This window comes from Alexandromys fortis, unplaced genomic scaffold (genome assembly GCF_014885135.2).
Source record: "Alexandromys fortis isolate MF-2015 unplaced genomic scaffold, M_Fortis_MF-2015_v1.1 scaffold_189, whole genome shotgun sequence".
NCBI classification, from domain to species: Eukaryota; Metazoa; Chordata; class Mammalia; order Rodentia; family Cricetidae; genus Alexandromys; species Alexandromys fortis.
The window spans coordinates 1,317,224-1,336,981 of NW_026068081.1; the positions used below are offsets into that span (position 1 = coordinate 1,317,224).

Here is a 19,758-nt window from a genome sequence, read left to right on the forward strand (position 1 = left end):
AAAAACAAGTCAAACAAAAGAGTAGCTCTATGCAGTGTGTGCTGTGAGCTGTACCAAGCGCTTTATGGTTGAGTTTCTCCATGTAGCCCTGTCCTGTCCTGAAACTCTCTCTGTGCAGACCAGGCTGGCCTCGAACTCACAGAGATACACCTGCCTATGCCTCCCGAGTGCTGTGCGCCACCACTGCTAGGTTTACATTCCTTATTTAACACTTCAACTAAATCAGATACTTTACATGAGAAAAATAAGGTTCAGAGAGAGAAAACAATTTACCTCAAATGCACACTGCAAATGTGTGATTTTTCGGGCCTAAGCCATTAAATGTACTGTCTTCCCATTCAGCAATACCCAAGAGTAGAGCAGTAAAGGCTCAAAATGAACTCTTCTTTACTAAATTTTGTTTTTAAAAGCAGGTTCAAAGAAGCATTACAATTCCCCTACCCTCTTTTACTGGATAGAATGTAAAGCACCTGCCTGTAGACGGCAAAGGCTTTGCCTGAATCACTGCACCCCCCCCCCCCATGCCCATGTTCTTTCAGCACTAACAACAGCGCAGCAATGGCAGGTCCCAGGAACTGCATCTGGCATGAGCAAACCATGAAAGTGGGGCAGCAATGATGAAAAACAGTTGAAAGATTTCGTGTATGACTTCTCCCATTTACTTTCGACCCCCTTTTTTCACTTGCCTTTTCTTTCCTTTTAAATCTTTCTCATTTGTAGCAAATCAAACTATTGTGCTGTAACAGGCACTGTTGTCCCATTTCCAAAACCATCTAAAATGATAGAAAACTTTTCTAAAAAAAAAAGTTAAGGATTGCCTTAACTTTGCTCTAGCCTCAACTCTTCCAGTAGTCAGCAATTAACACACTGTAAACAAACGACAATTTAAACTTGGAAAAACAACCTCCAATCAGCGAGTGTTCAGATAATAGGGCAAAGCCCTGACCCCTCCACTGTGAGGTTTAAGTTCATGATGACTGTGTTCTAAGAATCTCTCTTCTGACGATGCCGGTTCCTTGGCAAAGCCCTGACTGTCAGTCTAGCTCTTACCCACCAAGGCTAGGAATCTGAAACATTTTAACATTTCGACCATTCCTGAGCAAACAGTGTGTACCACTGAATTAAAAGAACTTGGCCCAACGGAGACAAACACCAGTGACCTTTCCCACAAGTCATAATGGAAATTTAAGGAAATATATGAATGTTTAAATAAAAGAAAAAGATTCTAGCAATACAAGATGGCCTCAATAACCATTGAGGGGTCATCTCAGACTTACAACTATCCATGGAGAGACTATGACAAAATGTAAATTAAAAAATAGTTAATCTTCTGACTCTTGACATAAAACAGATGCTTCGTGAAATCTAGACTGGAGCTAGAGAGATGGATCAGTGGTCAAGGGCTAGAGGGCTCAGATTCAATTCCCAGCACCCACATGGAAGCTCACCATCCCCTGGAATGGGATTACAGAAGATTCAGTGACTGCTTTTTGGCCTCCCCGAGCCCCCTTCTTGCCTCCCCAGTGCCCTCTTCTGGCCTCTGTAGGTACCATGCAGTAAATTAGTGCATAAACATATATGCAGGCAAAACATCCATACCCATACCCATAAAATAAAAAATAAAGTCTCAAAAGAAATTTAAAATACAAAGCGACTGATTTCCTGTCTCGAGGGCACATCATCACAGTACGGCTCGGATTACTCAGGCCAGCCACGAGTCTGAGGGATCTGAGGGATCCTGGAGTCGTGGAAGGAGAAATGGATCGCGATTCCGTTAGTTTGGGTTAGACTGCATCAGTTCTTAAGCTTCCCAATGCTTCTTCCCTTTAAGACAGCTTCTCATGTTACTGCGACTCCCAACTATAAAATTATTTTGTTGCAATTTTTAACTGTAACTTTGCTACTGTTGTGAACTGCAATGTAAATATCTGATATGCAGGATATCTGATATGATATAGAACCCACATATTGAAAACCACTGGGTTAGAGTAATGCCTGGGATGTAGTACATATACTTCATACATACATTAGCTGAATGAATGGACAGAATGGAGCCACTCCAGCCAGAATACCAGAGAGGAAACAGAAACCGAGAGTAAAAGCACCCATCCAATAAAGACAAATTCAGAAATCGGCACCTAGACCTATAATTACCCTAACTCACCCAGATGCTTAGACAACAGTGTAAGAACACAACAACAGCCAGGCATTATGTCACCACCAGAACCCAGCTATCCTACTATAGCAAGTCCTGAATAGTCCGACAGAGCTGAAGCACAAGAAAACCTTAAAAACAGCTTTATAAAGATGATAGAGGCCCTTAAAGAAGAAATGAGGAGATCACTAAAAGAAATTGAGGGAAAAGCAAACAAAAAATTGGAGGAAATTAATAAATCCCTTAAAAAAAGTAAAAAAAAAAAGCTGTTGAAGGAAACAAATAAAACTTATCAAGATCTGAAAATGGAAAAGGAAGCAATAAAGAAATCACAAACAGGAAATTCTGGAAATGGAAAATCTAGGCAAGTGAACAAGAACTACAGACACGAATGTCACCAACAGAACATGAGAGATGGAAGAGAGAATATCAGGTGCAGAAGATAACAACAGAAGACACAGATATATTAGTCAAAAAAAATTAAATATAAAAAATTCCTGACACAAAACATCTAGGAAATCTGGGACACTATGAAAAGACCAAACTGAAGAATAACAGGGTGCCAAGCTGTGGTGGCACATGCTTTATAATCCCAGCACTCAGGAGGCAGAGGCAGGAGGATTTCTGAATTCAAGGCCAAACTTGGCTACAGAACCAGTTCGAGGACATTCAGGGCAGCTGCACAGAGAAGCCCTGTCTCGAATAAAGCCAAAAAGAAAAAAAGAATAGGAATTTGAAGATGGCATGAACGGCTCCATCTTAACTAAAAACTTCCAGAAAAAAGTCCACTGAGACACAGGATTATAGATACTTCACAAAAGTGAAAGGATGCATAAAATATACCAATTATGATTGGCAAATACTGATGAAGACAATCTTTAATTTAAAACTAGGTGGTTTTCTTTTATAGTCAAGTTGGAATAAAATGGCTGCCAAGATGTTAGGTAATGAGAGAAGGGAGTAATATTAAAGAAATCCATGTAATGGATACCAAGGTCAATTAACAGTTGACTCTTAGGTTACATTTTGCATGTTTTAATATTAATTTAAATTTAAAGATAAAAAATCAAGAATTATACTGAACACTCATGATCCTTTGTAAATATGAATGGTTTTGGAATTACTAAAGGCTAGGGATTATGTCTCTTTTGTCTGATACCTTCCTTCTGTTTTTAATACAGATTCTTAATATAAATTACGAATGGAATGTTTACTAATTTCAAAAGTAAGTATATCATCAGAACAAATACATATTAACTGACCCCCACACACACATAAAAGGCTCTCTTATCATAAAAAAAATCATAGGCAGTTTAAATAGCAAGAGAAGCACAAAAATACACTATAAATATGGTCTTAGAAGACAGAGCACCAAGTACCAGTACCGACAGACCAGGGTTTGAGGTGGTTTCAGCTGTTCCTGCCCTGCTCTATCTGCTTTCTTCTGATATAAGGAGCAGCCAGCCAGCCCTCCCTATTGAAAGTTGTGTGACTACATCAGTGTGTATTCATATGGTAACCATTTACATGGTAACCATTATGAGCAAGGCACTGAGAAGATAAAGTAATTTATTTACCTCCCTAATCTCCAGCACCCACAGCAACAGCTTACTATTAATATGTGCAAAGCCGTGCTTGAAGCACTTGCCTGTGAGGAGGCGAGGGGTACAGTCTCTTATCTCAAAACCTCAGTGCCTGATGGAATCCCAGTTCAGAAGTGCCCAGCTTTTCAGATGGGCCATAACTTGTATTAGTGTATATTATGTAATACTCCAAGAGGGTCTGTGGCACTATTCCATAAGCCTATTATAAATTTTACAATAAATATGAATAAAGATGACTACTAAGGAGAAAAGGGACTTTTGATATTTTCAAACTGTATTTTCTTACCACTTGAGTTTTGGTACCTAACTTACCCAATGAAATTTTTATCAATTTCCAGAGCTTTGGAAGTCTGAATTTTTCAAACTAATTGTGGGCCTAGCCAATTCATTTAAAATACTAAAAGGGGTAAGTTTAGTTTACTTTACTTAAATGATGAGGCAACTGCGGTATGTTTATGTTACTCCCTCACTCCACATCCCTCAGCTACTAAGTATCCTAGAGAAAATCAGAATCCAAGCTGCCTAGCTACAGTGTTTATGGTCTCAACAACTATCCTTCATAAATAAACTCCCCCATAGAATGTTTTAGAATACCAGAGAGATATTGCAGTATTACATGATGCGCTATATTAACATAACATGAGAACACTCACAGGGCAGCATTTATTCATTAGTAAGTAACTAGAAAGGACATCATGGGCCCAGTGCTTGGGATGCCAACAACTGGCAAACCAGATGAGGTCCGGGTCACCTTCACAGAGCCAGCAGCCAGGTTATCACAAAAGCGTAAAGATGACCCAATGGGGCAAGTTTGGAACTACTCTTCAGTTTCAAAGGAAAGGAGGCTATTTACAATAGCAGATGGTGCAACGGGGCCTGGTATTTAAGCTGTTCCCTGAATAGTATTGAGATTTGAAAGGACAGAGAAAAATAATTTTAAAAAAAATGAGTTACACGGCATGGCTTCCTATAGTGGAAATAATGCTAAACGCAAAAGTGTAATATTTGAAAAAAAACAGGTGAAACCAACAGAAATTTGTACTAGCATAATAAAAATGTTGGAAAAACTCTATAGAGTCAAGTCATGAAGATCTGGGCTTGCTCAGTTAAGACATTGGAATTTGAACCTGCAGGAGGTGCTAGAGGTCATTTTACAAGAACTATGTCCTACAACACCCGCTTTGGCTCTTAGGAGATGTTAATAACCATACTAAGTCCTACTTGGAACCAAAAATAAAATAAAATAAAATCTGGATGGCTTTCAATTAAAGGCTCAGACCTTAAGAAAATTCTAAACTCAAAGTATAAAAATCTATGGTGATCCGGAAATGTTAGAGAAGCAACTTCTTAAAGGAAATAACAAATCTCTTAAGAGTCCAAACAATGTTTCTAAAATCCAAGTGATTCTTTTGTACACAAAAGGAACTTCCAGCCTTCCAAAAGAAGGATATGTATAAGAAATTAACAGATCGGTCCTCGAAAAACAAATTCGAGATCTGTATGCTGGCGTGATGTCCCCCCCCCCCCAACCTCCCGGCTTCGGCTCTGTTTTGTTGTTTTCAGACATCTGCCTGAGTAGCCTTTGCCCTAGAACTCAGGGATCTGTCTGCCTCTGCCTCCCAAGTGCTGAAATGAGAGGTATGTGCGCTGCCAGGCCTGGACAAGCTGGGATTTTGCAAAGTTGTTGACAACTTACCTTGCAACACAGGTAACAATTTGCCGGAGGCAAGCGGACTGCTCGGCCTGCTTTGAACAGGCTTTGCTTGGGCCCTGGAGTTTCTAGTTCCCTAGTCCCTTTGTAAACAGAGTAGAAAAACAAAAGCACTGCTATTTAGCGAATTTACTAGAGTTTTCATTCTTGAGTATTAACGTAAATGACTGGGCCAGGCATTCAGTTTAATGCTCTGAAAAACATGGATTTTTTTTTTTTCAGCCATTAATTTCAGATTCCCTAATGGCTTCCCATTGTTCTGACAACCAAATTCAAATTCTTTCTGAGGGCTTCCAAACTCTGCGTATGTATCTACTATCTCTAACACTCTCCGGTCCACCTTGCTAAAGACCTTGCCACACTGTCTTTTCTGTTCTTCGTGAATCCTATGTCTGAATTTTCCCCGGAGAATGTGTTCCCAACTTTTTTGTTTTTTGAGACAGGGTAACTCTCTGTAGCTTTGGAGCCTGTCCCGGAATTAACTCTTGTAGACCAGGCCGGCCTCGAACTCACTGAGATACGCCTGCCTCTGCCTTTCAAATGCTAGGATTAAAAGCATGCACCACCACGACCTGGCAACCCAGATTTTTTTTTTAAGAGACAGAACTCAACAGTGTAGCCCTGGCTGTCCTGAACCTCCCTAGCTCTATAGGCCAGGCTGGCTTCAAACACACGAGTCCGGCCTCCTGTTGTCCCCAGAGTGCTGGAATTAAAGGCACGCACCACCAGGCCCAGCTTGTTCCCAATTCTTGAAAAACTAAAAGCATTCTCTCTTCTCTTTAGGGCTGTACTCAAAAACCACCTCTTCTCTAAGAAGCGATAGAGTTGCCGGAGTTCTCCAAAGGGAGCCACAGAACACATAAGGGATTCATGTAGTTCTGGGAGGGGAGATATACTATGGGAATTGACTTACCAAATCGCAACAACAGAGACGTCCGACAGCAGTCTGTCTGAAAACTGGATACCAAGGGATGCTGGGGTAGAGCTCAGACTCCGTCTCAAGGCCTCAGAACTGAGGAAGCCAACGGTGAAACTCTCAGTTTAATGGAGACCAAAAAAAACCTGAGAACCTAAGGGGCCACTGGTTAAGAGTGGAGCCTCAGTCCAAAGGCAAAGGAGCCCGGAGTTCCGGAGTTCCGATGTCCAAGGCAGCAGGGGAAAGAGTGTCTCTCCTAAGTGTGGGAGAGAGCAACACGCCTTCTGTACGTGTTCTCTGCAGCCAATTGGATGGTACCCACCCACACGGAGGGCAGATCTTCCCTGAGGCGTCCACTCAGATTCATACAGTAATCTCAGGACCGCCCTCACAGACACACCCAAACTCCGGACTAGCTAGATTTTTCTTAGTCCAGGTAAATTGCCAACCAGCATTCACCAGCATGCACCGCCCTTGTGAAACTAGGTGTTTTCTAGTTTGTTACACTCTATGTATTTTATTTCTTGCTCCTTTTACAATCTATAAGGACTCAGGCTTACAAGTTTTTCCACTATGCCTACTATATAGAGCCTTGGCAGATGGAAGACATTAAACGGCTTTTATACCACGAAATACTAAATTAATTAGTAATACCACGAAATACTAAATTAATTAGTAATACTTAAAAACTTCATCACTATAAATATCTCTCATTCTGAGAAAGCCATTTTCTCTATTTTTGAAAAGCTTACTCTAGAGCTGTTTAGTTTTTCACACTTTCTATGCTTCTTTAAAATGTGTTTGTTTTTGCCAAATCGTTACACTAGTTTACAGAAGTAAACAGTAGAATTACACCAGAAACAAACTGCAGAAAAGGTTTTAATCATATATTAAACATCACAAATTAAGCAATTTGTATATGTAGGTTAATCTCATTTCAGTACTGCAGATCAAATTAATGAATATAATATAAAAGAACGGGGGAATAGTAGCAGAACCTGAAGTTAGCTTTAGTAAAATCAGAAATGATCCTTTTAGTCTGAGCTGGTTCTGTGGTATGTAACCCAAGTACTGAGTAGCTGAAGATCAGAGGGTCACAAGTTCTCCCTCAACTACATACCAAGCCAGAGGCCAAGTATGGGCCACGTGAGACCCTTTTTTCATTTTTTTAAAAGGAAAGAGAAACATTCAGTATGATAATCGCTAAGTATATCAAACAATCTGCCAAATATTGAAAATGCAGAGAAAAAATGCTTATGGCTAACTCACACCCACTAATTTTCTTTATCTTCCAGGCCAAAAAAATGAATAGTTTTCAATTAGAAAGTCACACCAGTGATAATCTTAGTTTAGGCTTAATAATAATAATCTCAAAGGGAAACAAGTAAAATGTATGTTTCAAAAATGGGTTGCAAAAAAAAATGAACATGGTGGACCTACTAGAGTAAGTACCCTTTCCTATCACCTTCTAAGTTTTACTAGAACTAAAGTAAATTCTAGAAATTCATTGCAAAAGGAAGTATCTGCAGCAAGTTACCTAATTAACCTGATCATTGATAGCCTCTACGCTCTGCTGAAAATTACTTCAAAACATCGACTAAAACCGATAGAACCCCAGCACACATTTTAAATTTTGCTAATAAAAATGGCAACTTAAAAATACTGAGCATTTGAAGTTCTTGTCTATTTCCAAATGCGTCATTTGATACTGCAGCAGAAGCTCTTCTCATTCATTGCCTCACGACCAGACTTAAGTGCTACCAGGAGAGAGAAATGCTGTCACCATCTTCACTGGCAACTTGCTTTGCTTCCGAGACTGCTGCTAATTAGTGAACTGTTGTGGCCACGCCAGCACCTGGTCACACGTTAAGCAAACATTATCAATCACTGGTAAGTGTAAGGGTATTTATAAGGACTTGTGGCTAAGGGGGCTAGTGTTTTTAGGTATAGAATGATGTCATGGCTCTTTAGCTCATTTTGCTCAGTTTTCAAGTTTGAGCACTAGCTAAAACCTCTCTCTAGAAGCACGGTTGCACACGTCAGCATGTGCTCGTTCACGGGGATCGGCCTCCACTTTCGGCTTCTCCATTCAAATTTCCCCACACTAATTACAGCATGCAAACGGGCAAAGACACCTCAGTGCAGGGACTAACACGGCAACGGCATGGGAAGAAAGAGAAATGGCTAAAAAAGTGGGGGGCCTGGTTTTGGTTGTTTTGAAAGAACCACGAGCTTCCAAAAGGTACCATATGAAACCATGGCTTCTCTTGAAAAGGCAAGTCCCCTCCCAACAGAGGTAGCTAGTTTTAGACTCCAAAGCTTCTCAGTGCCCATTCAACGTGCTTAGTGACTAACCTGAGTGACTCGCTCCAAATCTCTATGGTCATCCTCCAACTACACTTAAATGCTGAGCATCCTAATTTATAGATGGAGAAATGGAGGCAGGGTTATAAACCCCACCAGACCCTCTTTAATCTGGCCTGCTCCACTGCCAGGAAGGTTTAGGGCCACGTACAAACATTTCATCCAAACATATATACACACATTTTACGTGACTGGTGTTTGGACTAAGTTATTAAAACCTAGAAAGAAACCTCTCAAGTTCCTCAACAGATGCTTCTTAAATGATATTTAATAAAGAAATTTGTTCCATTATTTTCTGTAAATGATAGGATTGAACCCTGTGAGACTCCAAGAAAATAAATCATCAAATGGGAGTTTTTAAACGGGGTGAAAAGAGCCAAGGCATTCACAATTGAAGACATTCAGAACTAAGTTAAAAAAGCTTGGAGGGGAAAAAAAAAGTGTTCTCGACTGGGGAGCCAGCGGTGGAGTCTCTCAAAATTCTGAAAGCGGGATGGTTTAGGAAGCACAAAGTAGAAACTGTTAGGACGAGAGACTGTGAGGCTGAGGTTGACAGAGGAACCCCAGGGGATCACGGCAGCGACAGGGAAAAACCAGAGAAGATCTTGGAAGGATGACAAAGAAGCCCAGGAAAACTGAATTCTGACTGGGGTCCTAGGAGTACCCACCCTTCTGGTAGAGCCAAAGGGACCTGCAAAGTGCAAAGGTGCGGAGCTCTGAGCGCGCGATAGCGCGGGGCTGAAAACCCGGGTGGGCAAAGAGAGGAGCTGGTTCCGCGCCTCGCAGTTCCCCGCGCAGATCCCAACTCCGTGCCGCGCACCGCGGGTGCGGAGGGTGGGGAAGCCCGTGGAGCCCCTGGGACTTCAGGGTCCCGCCTCACCTTGACGGCTGAGTCCCAGCACCCAGCCGCCCCTCCGCGGGCAGCTGCGCTCCCGAGGGCCAAAGAGGGAGTCGCGCAGCGCAGCCCGGATCCCCTTCTGCCGCGAGGCACAGACTCCCGCACCGCTGCACCCCCTAGTCGCCCTGGCCAGTTCTCCAGATCTTCGGGCAGAGGGAGAGCGCTTACCCTAACCCGAACGCCGCTCCGGTTATTTGCCAAAGTCCCTCTTCCAGGCTGCCTGGGAATAGGAGCTGAGCTGCCGCGGCTGCAGCGGCAGAGCCTCCGCCTGACCTCACCAGGGGGTGGGGGCTAAGGGAGGGGAGCGGGAGCCCAGCTGGGGAGGGGAGGGAGAGTGGTGGGAGGGGAGTGCGTGGGCGGGGGAAACATGGCGGCAGGGGTGGCCCTGCTGGCGCCTGCGCGGAGGCTGGGGCTAGGACTGTGTGTGGGGTCCGAGTTGAACACTCAGCCAAAGAGGGAGGCAAGGCAGGGCCCGGAAGCAGGATGACTGCCAAGTGGCCGGGGTGCCTTTGAAACCAGGACACTTGGGTGTGAGCCCGCATGGCTTCTAATGTCCAGGAGGCAAAAGTGAAAACTGTCAAGTATCAAGGGACAGCAGAGCATGGACTTCTCCAAGGAAGTTACCAAGAGCACCCTGCCAGCCTCTTCGAAGTCGCTCCAGAGAGCAAGCAAAGGAGCTACTGAGAAAGAGATGTCTCATTACCTCAGTGGGGCCCAAAACTCAAAATAAACCTGATCCAGGCACACATACAACTAATTGTTCATCACTCTTATAATGATCTGGAATGTGTGCATCGTGTCTCCTTTCTATTAGAGTACAGAATATTAGGGAAGAGAAGAACAACTACAAACACAGCACTTAACATTTTGCCGACTATTATCCGCGCTGTGCTTTGAACTCGCTGTACCGTCAGCGCTACTCCACGAGGTCTGTGAAGATTATGAACTAGGAAATGGTAAAGCCAGGCGAATCTCTCCACCAGTATGCTACACTAATTCCAAACTGCGGAGACCACTCTTCTAAGTTTTAAATCATCATTCTCTCTGCCTAGTTTCATTAACCTAGACCCCAACCAATAAAACAAAATGAAACAGTCGAGTCAGCTTGCCCCTTGCCTATCTTCTGTTAATCATTCGCCTTCCTGACAGTAGAGCCTTCAGGTCACCTCCTTCTCTTTCTTCCGTCCTCCTTTCTACCTATTCTCTAGACTCCCTCATCATTTCTACTTCAAAGTCTAGTCTCGGGCAGGTAAGGTGGCTCGGCAGGTTAAGGCATCTGCTGCCAAGCCTGAAGGCCCGAGTTTGATCCCCAGGCCTCACAGTCTCCTGTGGTAGACGTTGCCCTCTCACCTCCGCAGGCGCTTCATGGTGCCATTGGCCACCTGCACTCTCACAAACATACAAATACACAACAAATATTTTTTTTTGTGTGTAAATTTCTAGGTTTTTCCTTGAAAAATACTGGAGCTTGCTTAGCAACCAATCTAATTGATCGGGTTTACTTTAGCTTTAAGAGAGTGGTGAGAATAGGGACTGGAATGATATGTGTGTCCCAATACTTGGTTCGCCTACCAGTAAGCTGATCTGGAGTCTGAGATCTCAATATTTCTGTCCTCATATTTAAAGTTCCTTACACTGAAATTCTGGCAGCACGATAGATTTTAGGCAAATTTAGGAATAACCAGCTACTTAAAAGTGTGCTAGAGCTAAAGACAGCTCACCGTACTTAGCAGTCTGGCACCATGATAGTTACCCCAAGTACACATGTGATGTGCACGAGTACTTTTTACCTCTCAGTGCATTCAGTCCAGTCTGCCTGTGTTAACGGTGGTGCATTCCCTGGCTTCCCCGCTCCCCACTGTGCTTATCCAATGATTATTGTATATGTAACCAGTCAGTCAATGCCCATCAGTGAGATGGCCCCTGCTAGTTTACAATCTCATCAAGATGCTTCCAAGGTAATTAATTTCACTATGTGTCAAAAGCCTAGACTACAGTTTAAAATAAACACAGATTCAGTTAATATGTGTCAAAGTTACTATTTTTCCCTGCCACCAAAAGATTCAAATATTTTTACTTTAGGCCGGGCGGTGGTGGCGCACGCCTTTAATCCCAGCACTCAGGAGGCAGAGGCAGGCGGATCTCTGTGAGTTCGAGACCAGCCTGGTCTACAAGAGCTAGTGCCAGGACAGGCTCCAAAGCCACAGAGAAACCCTGTCTCGAAAAAATAAATAAATAAATAAATAAATAAATAAATAAATAAATAAATAAATAAATAAATGTTTTTACTTTAAATTCTTCCATGAGAAATGACAGGAAAATAGGCTAGTTGGGTGTGATCAAACAGTTTTCCCACCCAAGGAGAAAAGTTTTAGTAAGGATGAGGACAGCTCTGACTTCCACATTTGAACTGGGAGTGAGAGGCTACAAGTGTACTTAATCAATGGGAATCTTGCTATTTGGGATAAGGTGCTTTTTTGACATAGTTAATCTAGCAGCTAGAACCCTAGACTCGGAGTCAGAAGACACTGAATGTATATGAGATATACTTCGCCCATTATTTTGTCTTAATGTGTTTTCCTCAGCGTTGGAGATGGTAATCATGCTGGCCTGGCAGACTTCATAAACTTTTCAGTTTCATATAAGACAATCTCTATTAATCATCAAGAACAAGAAAAGGCCTGAGCTGGAAGTCAATGGAAAAGTGCGTATTTAGCCTCGACAAGGTTCTGGGTTCAACTCCAGCCCCCAAACTACTACTACTACAATGATGACTACTACTTCAACGAGAACAAAATTCATTCAGAATACCATAGTTTTGGAAAGCAGAATAATGAGCATATGGCAAATTCAGGAGCTAAGAAAAAAGAAGTCAAAGCAAAATATCGTGATGAAAAAAAAAAAACAAAACAAGTTAATGGTCACTGTGGGTTGAATTATGTTAACCCCACCCCACCCCAGAACACATCGTGTTCACATGTTCTAGTATACCAGAATTTAACCACACATGTTTAAAGTCTTTAGAAGATAGGTAGACATTCATAAAGGGTTCTCTAGGGTAAGGCAGAGTCCCCTATGACTGAAGTCTTTATAAGAAGTAACTGGGGAGACTGCTCCTCCACCGCCGCCCATTGATCATTGTACCCTACAAGACCCACTCAGCTGCCCAAACCCACTGAACCCATCACCCTCCCCTGGCCAAATATCCTCAACAAGATCAGCAGCCCCTTGAGACACAAACAACACCTGCACCAGTTGAAAGAACAGGTGAGTCTCCCAGATAAACATCCCCAACCTCTCTCAGCCAGGCCTGCTCCAGGGCACATTCCTTGCCCAACCCCTTTCATCTGAGCACCAGCAGACAACCAGCAGGTAAGAGTCCTTCTTACAGGTTGCTTTACCACTGCTGCCCAAACCCATTGAACCCATCACCCTCCCCTTGGCCAAATATCACCCTACACGATCAGCAGCCCTAGAGACACAAACAACACCTGCATCATCAGGTGAGTGACTGGTCTCCCAGATAAACAGCCCCAATCTCTAGGCCCTAAGCTCCGGGGCATATTCCTTGCCCTCCCCCTTTAATCTCAGCAGTTGCAGACAAACAGCAGTTAAGAGTTCTTCTTGAAGGTTGCTCTACCACCGCCCACCTCCCCTTGACCACTATAACCTACAAGACCCACCCAGCTGCCCAAACCCACTGAATCTATCACACTCCCCCTGGCCAAGCATCCCCTGCAAGATCAGCAGCCCCTAGAGGAAATAGATTCATTGGCCAAAGAAAATGATGAATCCAACAAATTCTTAACACAAAACATCCAGGAAATATGGGACACCATGAAAATACCAAAGCTAAGAGTAATAGGGATAGAAGAAGGAGAAGAATTGCAGCTAAGAGGCACAGAGAATATTTTCAACAAAATCGTGGATAACTTTCCCAACCTAAATAAGGACATGCCTATGAAGATACAAGAAGCTTACAGAACACAAAATAGACTGGAACAAAAAAAGTACCCTTGCCACATAAAAATCAAAACAGTAAACATACAGAATAAGGGAAGAATACTACAAGGATGACCGCAACTAAGACTTTTAGCAATAGTGGAGAAGGTGCCTGAACTGGCCATTTACTGGAAGCAGATTGGTAACTTCACTAGTTGCCATCAGAGATACTCTATCTAGTAACTGATGTAAGCAGAGGCAAAGACCCAAAGACAAGCACTGTGCTGAGCTCTGAGAGTCTTGTGGAAGAAAGGGAAGATGGGTTGTATGAGCCAGGGAGGTAATGATGGGGGAACTCACAGAGACAGCAGACCTGAGCTCGCAGGAGGTCATGGAGGCTGGACCAACAGTCAAGGAACCTGCATGAGACCGACCTAGGCCCTTGCATGTGTTTGACAATTGTGTAGCTTGGTCTCTTAGTAAAGCTTCTAACAATGAGAGCACTTAGCTGGCTTTTGGTAACCTATCCCAATGCTGGATTACCTGGCCCTTGCCTCATCTTGATGGGTCATTTTTTTTTTTTTTTTGTGCAAGCTCATGGAGAGCCTGCTCTTTTCTGAGTGGAGGTGGAGGAGGAGTGGTTGGGAAGGGAGGTAGATGGGAAAGGGGAGGAGAAGGGAAGGGACGGGAAACTGGTTGGTATATAAAATAAATGAAAATAATTTTTTAAATAAAAAATTAAAAATATCAAAAAAGAAGTAATTGGGTCACCACACCAATATGAATGCACATAAAGTAAGACTATGTGTGAGGACATGGTGAGGTGACCGCCTGTTAGTCAGGCAACACCTCCAAGTACCTTTGTATGTTCTTTCATGACTCATGTCCATTCCCTGCATCCGCCTCTTCCTTGGCCCCTTCTACTTAGCCTTTCTTACTCTCTTCTCTTCATGTGATACTGAGCTCACATTTACAATTGCTGACATTGTGTTGATTTTTGAGTATTTTTTGTAAGAAAGTTTATTTGATCTGGGGGAAAAAGTAGTTTTGAAGTAAGCAGTACAATAATTCTGGCCACAATGCACTAGATCTTTAAACCCCAATCAGACCGAAACTGTCTTTAAGCAACATTTCCCTTTCTTCCTCGCCTCCTCTGCCTCTCTGCCTAAGGTAAATACCATTTCGTTTCCTATTTCTACAAGTTTCACTTTTTGAGATTCTACATGTGTGAAATAATATGGTATTTGTCTTCTGAAATAAACCTGACTTATTTCACCTAATTTAGGGTCCTCTGCTTCCACCCATGTTGTCACAAAGGACAGAATTTCCTTTCTTTTTAAAGATTACGTAATATCCGGCTCTGGATAAGTACTGAATTCTCTCTCTTCACTCCTGATTCCTAGTCAATACAAAAGCATATCTAAGCGTGCTTTGCATGTAACGTGTCCACTGTTGTAGGACACAAGTTGTTTCCATTCTTGATTGTTGTGGATAACGGCGCAATGAACGAACACAAGAGAACGGATGCCTCTTCAATATACTGATTACTTTTCCTTTGTCTAGACTTGGAAAATTTCTGGGATTGTTTCTGTCTGGATCTTATGAACAACTTATCTCTTCAAAAGAGATACAAGCAACAGATAGGTACAAATATTTAATTCTCATCACCAGAAAAGGTGAAACTCCAGCAACAAGGTGATGTTTTCAAAACTACTGAAAGAATAGAGTTTTAGCATTCTGACCACAAAATAAATAGTAAGTTGGTGAGGTGGGAGACAATTACTTTGACTACTGAACATATAAATCAAAATGTTATATTATACCCCACAAATATACACAATGATTGTCCATTTGACAAATTCAGTGTGAAAACAACAGGTTTTCCTGTCTGTTTGTTTTGTTTTATTTTGTTCTGTTTGTTTTAGTTTTGCAGCCCTGGCTGGGATGGAGTACAGACTGGCCTGCCTCAGCCTACACATTTCTGGGACTAAAGGTATACACCACCATGCCAAGCTGAAACAAGTGTTCTCTTCAACAGGTATGTCCATGTAAACTAAGGCCCATGCTTCATACTATACGTAAAAATGCAACAAGTGGGACCAGAGACATGGTTTGGCAATTAAGACGGCTTGTGGATCTTCCAGATCACCCAAGTTCAGTTATCAGTACTCAAGTTCGTGAACTCACAACTGACTATAACCTCTCCTGGCTTGTATAGGCACAAGCACATAACAAACACACACACACACACACACACACACACACGGGCACATAAATAAAAAAGTAAACTTTTAAAACTATTAAGAATATAGCCAGGTGGTGATGACACATGCCTTTAATCCCAGCACTTGGGAGGCAGAGGCAGGCGGATCTCTGTGAGTTCAAGGCCAGCCTGGCCTAAAAGAGGTAGTTCCAGGACAGGCACTAAAGCTACAGAGAAACCCTGTCTCGAAAAACAACAACAACAACAACAACAACAAAAAACATTAAGAATATCTCTGTGATGGTTATTCCTGGTCGTCAACTTGACTACATCTGGAATGAACTAAAATACAAGTGGCTGGATACACCTGTGAGGGATTGTCTTCTTAATTATATCATTTGAATTAGGCAGACCGACTTTTAAAACATATATTCTGGGGTGGGAATATCCACCTTTAATCTGGGCCACATCTTCTGCTGGCAGCTATATAAAAGACACGGAAGAAGGAAGCTTGCTCTCTTTGCTTTCTTGCTTGCTCTCTATCTCACGGGCAAGTTCATTTGTTCACTAACTCCTTCGGGATTCTAGCATGTACTGAAGACAAGTGTCTGGAGCCAGTCAATTTTCTCACTGAGTTCATTGTTGTCTTTCAATACATTCTGAGATACTAGAAGTTGGCGAAATTTATTACAGCACTCATTCTCTTCTTTTGTCAGTTTATCCAGAGATACTAGGAGGAACAGACCAGCATCGTCAGTTTCCTTATTTTTCCACAAATTCCCTCTAGACCTATAACCGGATGAAAGGCCAAGACCGCTCCTAGACGGGAGACAGAAAGGGTGGTTCATGAGGAGATACACTACAGATCAAAGAACTTAATGAATTTGCTAATTCACTCAAGTAGAAGTCTGGGGAATAAGTGTGGGAATAGATTTAAGGGTGTTGGGATAATGGTGGGAGGAACATAAAACTGGATTAGGCTGAGGTTGTTGATATGAGCCTTTTGAGTGGTGATTCCAGGTTTAATATGGAAGCTTTCACACCTGAAAAAAAAAGGTGTCCAAAGTTTGTTTGAAAGGTTGGCTGAAGCATGTGTCAAAAGATGGCCTACAGAAAAGGGGTTGGAGACGCTTGATATCCCTTGGCTTAGTGTTGATGGTTATAAGGCTCAGGGTAATTGTCGTGCTAGAGTGGAGGCACTGTGTAAAATCCAATCCTCCACAATGGGAAGACCCCAAAGATGTGCCCTTCATTAATCCTATAAGTTACAATATATGATGAGAGGGACACCAGCACATCTGAAGAGTTCTGTTGTCACCATTTTTTCCTTGTGTCAGACCCAGTGTTGGAGATTCTGATGCTCAGTTGGATGAATTATATGTAACAGGTTTAATTGGGCCCCAGAGTAGCAGGGGCCAGGTAGCAGCAATGAATCACCAAAGGCAAGGTGATCATAGCTATTGCAATGGGCAGCGTAGACAAAGTAATGTCCATAATGGCTTGACCTGTAATAGTCAGTGCAGGCAAAATGAATTTTTATGGTGGCATGGCTTGTACGGACCTTTGGTACTGGCTAATAAATTACGGTGCTTCCAAGCATGAAATCGGTAAAAAACCTTACTGAATTTTTGTTTGATCCGTATAACTGGAAACATTCTCAAAAAATGAAACAAAGGCTATATTGGATCATGACAGAAGTGAATCTCAGCCTGAGAACTGATTTCCAGACTTGAGCCAGTTTTCAGACCCAGAAAACATGCTTCCCTTTGTTCATATGGGAGTTGTATATGGATATCCTTAACAGGTGTATTTTCAGGAGGTACCATTTAGTAGGTAAATCAATCCAACTATCCATCAATAGGTAATCAGTAAACTGGCACATACATGCCTTGCAATAAAAGGAACAAAATATAATGTAATGCACAGAACAATCTGTATGTATGAATCTCAAAATAATTATCTAGATATGATGTAATGGAGTATACTGTGCTATTCTAGTTATATAAAGTCCTATGAAATTAAAATGAATCTATAGTGATAGCAGATGGCTGGCTATGAATAAGGCCAAATAACAGAAAAGACAAAGAGGACACAGAGAAATGTTGAGTGATGACAGGAATTTGCCTTATGACTTTACAGGAATGGTTTCATAGTTGCATACATATGTCAATATTTAACCAAGTTGTATACTTAAAATATTTGTCATCACCCCTCAATTATACTAAGCAATCAGTTGCATACCTTTCAAATGGTGCATTTTCTTTATTGTGTTTTCTTTTTGTAAAAAGAGAAAGACAGGTATACAATAAAGGCTCAGGAATGGTTTGAAATCAAGGACCAGACAGTAAAGGGACTATTATCTTCATTTTCTTTTTGCATATTATCATATAAGATATTTTGCTATTCTGTTACAGATTAGGATTTTATACTTTGCAAGATGATGGAAGACTTGGTCATACAGTTTTGGATTGAATCTACTCCATGCAAATGATTAGCCATATGAGGCTAGGATGTCTTGTGTGTGCGAATGGAAAGGGGGTTGTGCATGTGTGTGTGTGTGTGTGTGTGTGTGTGTGTGTGTCTGCATGTGTTTCAGGTGGCAGATGCATACAACTCTTGCCAGTAATAAAAGGAAAAGTTTCATTAGATACTAATCCAGTCTCTGCGTCTCAATAGCTCCACCACTCAAGACCTTACATCTCTTTTTGTATACTTATAGCATTTGTAGAATAGAAGTGTGATCTAATGGGATTCTCCTGGAGGTTAAATATTATATTTATATCTAACCAGGCATAGTGGAATGTATCTGTAATCCTAGCTACTCATCAGACTAAAGTAGGAGGATCACGTAAACCCCAAAATTCCAGACGCATACAAATACTTCATCTTTCTTAACTGTTCATGTTAATAAATTAATTATACTTCAGAGCATATACAACTGTGCCGGAAAGGTGACACAAGTCTAAGGACTCCTCCTCTTACCAAAGCACTGCCAATGTGGGCATTTCTTTCTTCTTTCTGTTTTCTTTTTTAGTTTTTTTTTTGAAACAGGGTCTCGCTATGTTTCCACGGCTGTCCTGGAACTGACTCTGTAGACCAGGCTGACCATGAACTCACAGAGAGCCGCTGGCCTCTGCCTCAGGAGTGCTGGGATTAAAGGTGTGTGCCACTACCTCCCAGCTTTGCAGGCATTTCTTAGGAGTCTACTTCAATCTACACCATCAAATTCCAGGGCCAAGGATGATGAGTTACTTGCTGTCTGGCAAAATGTGTTCAATAGATTGACAAACTGTGTCCACACTAATCCCTATTCTAAACAAACTAGATCCGTCTTCAAAGAAGACTGTTACAAAAACAAACTTAATAAATTAGTCTCTTCTTGTTTATTTCTAACATTTAAAACTTTACAAAAATCCCATAAAACTATTCGATTCTATTAGTCAAAAAACAAAAAACAAAAACAAAAACAAAAAACCGAATAACATGGGAATGTACCAGTCTACAGCATCTCTTTCAGGATCAACTCAGAAGTTTTTTTTTATTTGCTTTTTCTTTGTCATGATAGTGATTGAACCAGGACTTTGTACATGCTAGACAAGCCTTGTCCCATTGAGATATACTCCTATTCCTGAACTAGTTTCTAAATACTTATATTTAACCTTTTCTACCATGGCAAGTAAGCCAACCACTAATCGATTTGCACAAATCATTTCCCTCCATTGACTCTTTTCTGATTCATAAAGGAAAACAGGAACAATCACTGGTCATCATAACAGTGTAAGTAAGAGTTAGCTAGTTGAGATTGACAGCGCAATTAAATTACACATTTTGGGCTTTTATGTTTTGTTTTCTATTTTTTAATAGATTGACAATCAAACGCCAGGCTCTGTGTGAGGCAGACAGTCTACCACTGAGCTATACATGGGCAGCTATTATGAAAGGGACTTTTGATGAACGGCATCTTT

General features: G+C 41.7%; 1 protein-coding gene across 5 annotated transcripts in view; it reads right to left on the reverse strand.

Annotated features, from left to right (window-relative positions):
- Klhl13 (kelch like family member 13) overlaps positions 1-9,970 on the reverse strand; it is a 163,027-nt gene extending 153,057 nt beyond the window's left edge. For 2 of the 5 annotated variants that reach the window (XM_050121937.1, XM_050121933.1), the window contains exon 1: positions 9,817-9,970. The gene's annotated coding sequence lies outside the window, so the exon portion shown is untranslated. Of the gene's footprint in view, positions 1-6,383; positions 6,636-9,816 lie in introns of those variants that run through there. The other 3 variants (XM_050121939.1, XM_050121932.1, XM_050121934.1) reach the window with 2 other exon arrangements.
- Positions 9,971-19,758: the final 9,788 nt, after the last annotated feature.